We start from the raw sequence: 10329 nt of genomic DNA on the forward strand, positions 1-10329 counted from the left end.
GTTTTTTTGTGGCCAAGAAAGACGGTGGATTACGACCTTGCATCGACTACCGGGGACTCAATGCCAATAACTACCCGCTACCCCTTATTGGCCACAGCCTTTGAGCTGCTCCAGGAAGCAGTTGTTCTTCACTAAGCTTGACCTGCGGAACGCATACCATCTTGTGGCGATCAAACCGCGGACGAGTGGAAGACCGCTTTCAACACGCCTACTGGTCACTACGAATACTCGGGTGATGCCCTTCGGGCCTGACCAACGCTCCGCTGTGTTCCAAGCGCTCATAAACGATGTGCTTAGGGATATGCTAACATCTTCGTGTTTGTTTACTTGGATGACATCCTCATCTTTTCGAGCTCCCTTCAAGAACACACTAAGCAATGTCAGACAAGTGCTCAAACGCCTCCTAGACAGCCATTTGTACGTTAAGCCGGAGAAGTGTGAATTCCATTCCTCTCGAGTACAATTCCTGGGATTTATAGTGGAACCCGGTCGAGTCCAGATGGACCCCAAGAAGGTAGGGGCTAGCGATTGGCCCACCCCCAAGTCCGTTAAGGAAGTTCAGCGTTTCCTGGGCTTCACCAACTTTTACCGCAAGTTCATCAAGAACTTCAGCTCGGTGGCAGCCCCTCTCTCAGCTGTAACCAAGGGTGGCAACACAAGGTTCTGTGGGGAAGAGAAGCTGAGACGGCCTTCCAAGGACTCAAGCAGCGCATTCCTCTCTGCTCCCATCCTGACACTACCAACGGCGGATGAACCTTTTGTGGTGGAGGTAGACGCATCAGAGGTTGGGGTTGGAGCTGTCCTGTCTCAGAGGGTGAAGACAAGAAGCTTCATCCTTGCGCCTTCTCTCTCACCGGCTTACCCCGGCCGAGAGGAATTACGATGTGGGGGATCGTGAACTCCTAGCGGTTAAGATGGCATTGAAGGAATGGAGACACTGGCTCGAGGGGGCTTCTCAACCGTTTCAAGTGCTTACGGACCACAAAAATCTGGAGTATATCCAGCAGGCGAAGCGGTTGAACTCCAGACAAGCTCGATGGTCTCTTTTCTTCAGCCGATTTCAGTTTATCCTCACCTATAGACCCGGGTCGAAGAATCTCAAACCGGACGCCTTGTCACGAATCTACTCTCCTGCCATTCGAGAAGATTACTTGACATGACTGTCCTTCCGGCCGCTAAGATCGTGGCTCCGATCTCGTGGCAAGTGGGAGGATACACGTGAAACAAGCTCAAGCCATCGAACCGGGCCCTGGAGGAGGTCCTGCTAATCGGTTGTTTGTTCCCAAGCAGCAAGGTCCCAAGTCCTTCTGTGGGGGCACTCCTCTCCGCCTCACCTGTCACCCGGGCGTAGGTCGCACGTTGGAGTTCATCCAGCGTAAGTTCTGGTGCCCACCATAAAAAGAAGACGTTGCCACTTTCGTCAAGGCCTGTTCCGTGTGCTGCCAGGGCAAATCTTCTCACCTCCGCCCTCAAGACTCCTTCACCCTCTATCTATTCCCCACCGACCCTGGTCCCATATCTCGTTGGACTTTATTACTGGCCTTCCTCCGTCCCTGGTAATACTACGATCCTAGTCATCATCGACAGGTTTCTAAGGCGGCCAGGTTTGTTCCCTTGACCAAATTACCTTCTGCCAAGGAAACAGCTGAGTTGGTGATTAACCATGTGTTCCGAGTCTTTGGGATTCCGCAAGATATGGTTTCCGACAGAGGTCCCCAGTTCGCCTCAAGGTTTTGGAAGGCCTTCTGCCAACTCATAGGGGCCACGGCCAGTTTATCTTCAGAGGTACCATCCGGAGTCCAATGGCCAAACTGAGAGGATGAATCAGGAGCTGGAAACACCCTCAGATGCATGGTTTCCCCAACACCCCGTCCACATGCATCCTTCAATTGTTTGGGCCAGTACGCGCACAACACCTCTGTGCTCCTCCTCCACTGCGTTATATCCCCGCATGAGTGTCAGTTGGCTATGCGCCTCTATTGTTCACCGGACCAGGAGGCAGAAGTCGAGTGCCTTCAGCCTCGAGGTTCATCAGACGCTGTCGGCTTACGTGGGAGAAGGCACGTCTTAATCTTCTGCGTTCCTCTCAGCAGTACCAACGACAAGCCAACAACGTCGCCGTCCCGGTCTACCCTGTACCCGGCCAGAGAGTATGGCTCTCAACTAAGAACTTACCACTACGGGTGGAGTCTCGCAAGCTGTCCCAGAGTTCATCGGTCCCTTTAAGATTGGCCAGGAGAGTTCAATCCCGTTACTTTTCGCCTGCACTTACCCAGATCCCTTTAAGATCAAATCCAACATTTCACATTTTTTTATTAAAACCTGTTGTGTTTTTCTCCCCTTATCCCGGCAGGCAGACCTCTCCCCCTCCGCCCCGTGTCATCGGTGGCCAGTCGGCTATATACCGTCCACCGGATACTGGATTCCCGCCGGGTGCAGCGCGTCCTGGCAGTATCTGGTGGACTGGAAGGCTACGGTCCCGAGGGACGCTCCTGGGTTCCTGCCAAGGACCATACTGGACCCTGACCTCATTCGTCAGTTCAGGATCCTCCACCCTGAGAAGGCTGGTAGGAACGTCAGGAGCCGTTCCTAGGAGGGGATTCTGTCAGGTTTTGGCCAAGACTGTTCGGGTTTTGGTCGCTGAGCCATGAAGAGAAAGACCACCAGATATACAGTGGAATTATGTAGCTGAGCCATGAAGAGAAAGACCACCAGATATACAGTGGAATTATGTAGCTGAGCCATGAAGAGAAACTGAAATGATTTCTTGTCCATTGTGTATTTCCGTTTGCTGAATTTTCAGATAAAGCCTGGAATAAAAGAAAAAGGGCTACCTATAATTAAATCATACAAATATTTAGCTCCCATATAGCAAATGGCACATATGTATTTAGATTGTGCGTAAACCTGTCTTACATTTCAATCTTCTCTTTGTGCCAGACTGGGTTCAAATGCCTTCCGTTTCATTTCTTTTTTGTATTCTTTTTACTGTTGATTTCTTTTTCACTTTATGTGGTGCGTGCTGCCCAGAACACCGGAAGAACTATAAGTGAATTGTTGTAATGTTTGTTTATGTGTCAGTTAATCCCATAAGAGATGGGTTGCCAACTGGCGATTTGACACGGAAATAACATGTCATTCATTCATGCATCTGTTTCAACACTACACTGAGAACAAAATAATCACAATTCTTTCAAAATGATGTATATAATGCATGTATCTTTCCACTTATAGATGTACATCACGCATTAACTAGTAGCATAGCTCGTGAGAACTTGACCAGTGAGCTCACGGGATATGACATCATGACATTGTGCCCTTTGTCCTGACCTCTTGAGAGGGATGTCTCCGGTCTGCTCGTCCACGAAGTCCTGCTGGAGTTCATCAGGGACGTCACTGTCACTGTCGTAGTCCTGGTAGACGCTCTTCTCCAGCTCATCTGACTCACACTGCAGAGAGGGAATAACACAGTAACAATATCATTCAAATATGGACATTTAGAAAAGGTTTATATATAGTACCAGTCAAAAGTTTGGACACACCTACTCATTTAAGGGTTTTTCTTTATTTTTACTCTTTTCAACATTGTAGAATAATAGTGATGACATCAACACTATGAAATAACACACATGGAATCATGTAGTAACCCACATTTTTGTTGTTGTTGAGATGTTTCAAAGTAGCCACCCTTTGCCTTGATAACAGCTTTGCACACACTTGGCATTCTCTCAACTAGCTTCATGAGGTAGTCACCTGGAATGCAATTCAATTAACAGGTGTGCCTTGTTAAAAGTTAATTTGTGGAAATTCTTTCCTTCTTAATGTGTTTGAGCCAATCAGTTGTGTTGTGACAAGGTAGCGATGGTATACAGAAGATAGTCCGTTTTGGTAAAAGAACAAGTGCATATTATGGCAAGAACAGCTCAAATAAGCAAAGAGAAATGACAGTCCATCATTACTTTAAGACATGAAGGTCAGTCAATACGGAACATGTCAAGAACTTTGAACGTTTCTTCAAGTGCAGTCGCAAAAACCATCAAGAGCTATGATGAAACTGGCTCTCATGAGGACCACCACAGGAAAGGAAGACCCAGAGTTACCTCTCTGCTGCAGAGGATAAGTTCATTAGAGTAGCCAGCCTTAGAATGCAGCCTAAATAAATGCTCCACAGAGTTCAAGTAACGGACACATCTCTGAACATCAACTATTCAGAAGAGAATGTGTGAATCAGGACTTAATGGTCGAATTGCTGCAAATAAAACACTACTAAAGGACACCAATAAGAAGAAGAGACTTCATTAGGCTAAGAAACACGAGCAATGGACATTAGACCAGTGGAAATCTGTCATTTGGTCTGATGAGTCCAAAATTGAGATTTTAGCTTTCAACCGCTGTGTCTTTGTGAGACGCAGAGTAGGTGAACGGATGATCTCCGCATGCGTGGTTCCCACCGTGAAGCATGGAGGAGGAGGTGTGATGGTGGTATGCTAGTGACACTGTCTGTGATTCATTTAGAATTCAAGGCACACTTAATCAGCATGGCTACCACAGCATTCTGCAGCGATGCGTCATCCCATCTGCTTTGCGCTTAATGGGACTATCATTTGTTTTTCAACAAGACAATGACCCAAAACATACCTCTAGGATGTGTAAGGGCTATTTTACCAAGAAGGAAAGTGACAGAGTGCTGCATCAGATGAACTGGCCTCTACAATCACCCGACCTCAACCCAATTAAGATGGTTTGGAATGAGTTGGGTGAAGGAAAAGCAGCCAATAAATGTTCAGCATATGTGGGAACTCCTTCAAGACTGTTGGAAAAGCATTCCTCATGAAGCTGGTTGAGAGAATGCCAAGAGTGTGCCATGCTGTCAAATATATTTGGATTTGTTTTAACTCTTTTTTGGTTACTATATGATTCCATGGGTTATTTCATAGTGTTGATGTATTGACTACTATTTTATAATGTAGAAAATAGTACAAATAAATAAAAAACCTTGAATGAGTAGGTGTGTCCAAACTTTCAACTGGTACTGTATATTAACAATATGATCATTTAGATGCTTTAATCACTGTCGTAGTCCTGGTGCACACTTGACTAATGTACCTGACTCATACTGCAGAGGGGGAAAATAATCATATGGTCATTCAGAGAAAGAGTTATAATTGCTGATGATTTAGAAGCTTTTATCACATTTTTACATTTTAGTCATCTAGCAGACACTCTTTTCCAGAGCCACTAACAGTTAGTGTGCTCATCTTAAGATAGCTAGGTGAGACAACCACCACCTACAATACACTACCAGGAATAATACCACGTACAATACTCTACGAGGAACAATACCACCTACAATACTCTACCAGGAACAATACCACCTACAATACTCTACAGGAACAATACCACCTACAATACTCTCACCAGAACAATACCACCTACAATACTCTACCAGGAACAATACCACATACAATACTCTACCAGAAACACAACCACCTACAATACTCTACCATGAACAATACCACATACAATACTCTACGAGGAACAATACCACCTACAATACTCTACCAGGAACAATACCACCGACAATACTCTACCAGGAACACAACCACCTACAATACCACACCAGGAACAATACCACCTACAATACTCTACCAGGAACAATACCACATACAATACTCTACCAGAAACACAACCACCTACAATACTCTACCAGGAACAATACCACCTACAATACTCTACGAGGAACAATACCACCTACAATACTCTACCGGGAACAATACCACCCACAATACTCTACGAGGAACGATACTCTACCATGGAAAAAGCAACCAGGAACAATACCAACTACAATACTCTACCAAGAACAAAACCACCTACAATACTCTACCAGGAACAATACCACCTACAATACTCCACCAGGAACAATACACATACAGATACTCTACCAGGAACGATACCACCACCAATACTCTACCAGAAACACAACCACCTACAATACCACCTACAATACTCTACGAGGAACAATACCACATACAATACTCTACCAGGAACAATACCACATACAATACTCTACCAGAAAACAAAACCACCTACAATACTCTACCAGGAACAATACCACATACAATACTCCACCCAGGAACAATACCACATACGATACTCTACCAGGAACGATACCACCTACAATACTCTTTAACCATGGAAAAAGCAACCAGGAACAATACCAACTACAATACTCTACCAAGAACAAAACCACCTACAATACTCTACCAGGAACAATACCACCTACAATATCCACCAGGAACAATACCACATACAACTCTACCAGGAACGATACCACCTACAATACTCTACCAGAAACACAACCACCTACAATACCACCTACAATACTCTACGAGAACAATACCACTACAATACTCTACCAGGAACAATACCACATACAATACTCTACCAGAAACACAACCACCCTACAATACCACCTACAATACTCACGAGAACAATACCACTACATACCTACCAGAATACCACCTACAATACTCTACCAGAAACACAACCACCTACAATACCACCTACAATACTCTACCAGGAACAATACCACCTACAATACTCCACCAGAACAAACCAATACGATACTCTACCAGGAACGATACCACCTACAATACTCTACCAGAAACACAACCACCTACAATACCACCTACAACTCTACGAGGAACAAAACCACCTACAATACTCTACCAGAACAATACCACCACAATTACCCTCTACCAGGACAATAACCACATACAACAAATACTCTACCAGGAACAATACCACCACAATACTCTACCAGGAACAATACACCCACAAATACTTCTACCAGGACAATACCACATACAATACTCTACCAGGAACAATACCACCCACCAAACTCTACCAGGACAATACCACATACAATACTCTACCAGAAACAATACCACCTACAATACTCTACCAGGAACAATACCACCCTACCAATACTCTACCAGGGACAATACCACTACAATACTCTACCAGGAACAATACCACCCCACAATACTCTACCAGGAACAATACCACCTACAATACTCTACCAGGAACAATACCACATACAATACTCCATACCAGAAACAATACCAACCTACAATACTCTACCCAGGAACAAATACCACCCCACAATACTCTACCAGGGACAATACCACTACAATACTCTACCAGGAACAATACCACATACGATACTCTACCAGGAACGATACCACCTACAATACTCTACCAGAAACACAACCACCTACAATACCACCTACAATACTCTACGAGGAACAATACCACCTACAATACTCTACCAGGAACAATACACATACAATACTCTACCAGAAAAACAACCACCACCAATACCACCTACAATACTCTACGAGGAACAATACCACCTACGATAACTCTACCCAGGAACGATACCACCACAATACTCTACCAGAAACACAACCACCTACAATACCACCTACAATACTCTACCAGGAACAATACCACCTACAATACTTCCACCAAGAAAACAATACCACATACGATACTCACCAGGAACGATACCACCTACAATACTCTACCAGAAACACAACCACCTACAATACCACCTACAATACTCTACGAGGAACAAAACCACCTACAATTACTCACAGGAACCAATACCACCCACAATACTCTACCAGGACAATACCACATTACAATACCTCACCCAGGAACAATACCACCTACAATACTCTACCAGGAACAATACCACCCACAATACTCTACCAGGGACAATACCACATACATACTCTACCAGAACACAATACCACCACCACAATACTCTAACCAGGAACAACAACCACATACAATACTCTACCAAAACAAAACCACCTACAATACTTCTACCAGGAACAATACCACCTACAATACTCCCCAGAACAATACCACATACGATACTCTACCAGAACGATACCACCTACAATACTTTCTACCAGAAACACAACCAGTACAATACACCCTACAATACTCTACGAGGAACAAAACCACACTACAATACTCTACCAGGAACAATACCACCTACACATAAAAACCTCCCCCACCAGGAACAATACCACATACGATACTCTACCAGGAACGATACCACCTACAATACTCGTTTAACCATGGAAAAAGCAACCAGGAACAATACCAACTACAATACTCTACCAAGAACAAAACCACCTACAATACTCTACCAGGAACAATACCACCTACAATACTCCACCAGGAACAATACCACATACGATACTCTACCAGGAACGATACCACCTACAATACTCTACCAAAAACACAACCACCTACAATACCACCTACAATACTCTACGAGAACAATACCACCTACAATACTCTACCAGGACAATACCACATACAATACTCTACCGCAAACACAACCACCTACAATACCACCTACAATACTCTACGAGGAACAATACCACCTACGATACTCTACCAGGAACGATACCACCTTACAATACTCTACCAGAAACACAACCACCTACAATACCACCTACAATACTTACCAGAACAATAACACCTACAATACTCACAGGAACAATACCACATACGATACTCTACCAGGAACCGATACCACCTACAGTACTCTACCAGAAACACAACCACCTACAATACCACCTTACAATACTCTACGAGGAACAAAACCACCTACAATACTCTGACCAGGGAACAATTACCACCCACAATTACTCTACCAGGGACAATACCACATAAACAATACTCTACCAGGAACAATTCCACCCACATACCCTCTACCAGGAACAATACCACCCACAATAACTCTTACCAGGGACAATACCACATACAAACTCTACCAGAACAATACCACCCCACAATACTCTACCAGGGAACAATAACCACATACAATACTCTACCAGAAGAAACAATACCACCTACAATACTCTACCAGGAACATACCCACCCACCAATACATCTACCAGGGACAATACCACATTACAATACTCTACCAGGAACATTACCACCCACAATACTCTACCAGAACAATACCACCTACAATACTCTACCAGAACAATACCACATACAATACTCTACCAACAACAATACCACCTACAAACTCTACCAAGGAACAATACCACCCACACATACTCTACCAGGGACAACCCACCTCACAATACTCTACCAGAACAATACCACATACGATACCACCTACAATACTCTACGAGGAACCCAATTTCACCACCTACAAATTAACTCTACCTCAGGGGAAACCCAATACCACATACAATACTCTACCAGAAACACACACACCACCTACAATACCACCTTACAATTACTCTACGAGGAACCAATACCACCTACGCATACTCTACGGAGGAAACGATACCACCTACCAACATTACTCCTACCAGAAACCACAACCACCCTAAATACCACCTTACAATACTCTTACCAGAACAATACCACCTACAATACTCCACCAGGACCCAATACCACATACGATACTCTACCAGAACGCATTCACCCACCCTACAATAACTCTACCAGAACACAACCACCTACAATACCACACTACAATTACTCCTACGAGGAACAAAACCACCACAAACTCTACCAGGAACAAATACCACCCACATTACTCTACCAGGGACAATTACCACATACAATACTTCTCTACCAGAACAATACCAACCCACCAATACTCTAACAGAACAATACCACCCAACAATACCTCTACAGGGGACAATACCACATACCAATACTCTACAGGAACAATAACCACCCACAATTACTCTACCCAGGAACCAATACCACATACCCACATTACCTTACCAGAAAACAATACCACCTATTGATAACTCTACCCAGGAACGCATACCACCTACAATACTCTACCAGAAAACACAACCACCTCACAATACCACTCTACAACTACCTCTACCAGGACCAATACCACCTCAATACTCCACCAGGAACAAATACCACATACATACTCTACAGAACGATACCACCGTACAATACTCTACCAGAAACACAACCACCTACAAATACACCTACCCATACTCTACGAGGAACAAAACCACCTACATTACTCTACCGCGAACCAATACCACCCACAACTACTCTACCAGGGACAATACCACATTACAATACCTCTACCAGGAACAATACCACCCACAATACTCTCTACCAGAAACAATACCACCCACAGATACTCTACCAGGGATACCACATCAACTCTACCGGACATCACCAAATACTCTACCAGGAACAATACCCATCCCACCCAATACCTTCTTACCAGGACCAAACCACAGTACATAGCCG

The 10329-nt window shown here is 44.3% G+C and overlaps 1 pseudogene; it reads right to left on the reverse strand.

Annotated features, from left to right (window-relative positions):
- LOC111955777 (syndetin-like) overlaps positions 1–10329 on the reverse strand; it is a 322304-nt pseudogene that overhangs the window by 108047 nt on the left and 203928 nt on the right.

This window comes from Salvelinus sp. IW2-2015, linkage group LG31, assembly GCF_002910315.2.
Source record: "Salvelinus sp. IW2-2015 linkage group LG31, ASM291031v2, whole genome shotgun sequence".
Classification (NCBI taxonomy): domain Eukaryota; kingdom Metazoa; phylum Chordata; class Actinopteri; order Salmoniformes; family Salmonidae; genus Salvelinus; species Salvelinus sp. IW2-2015.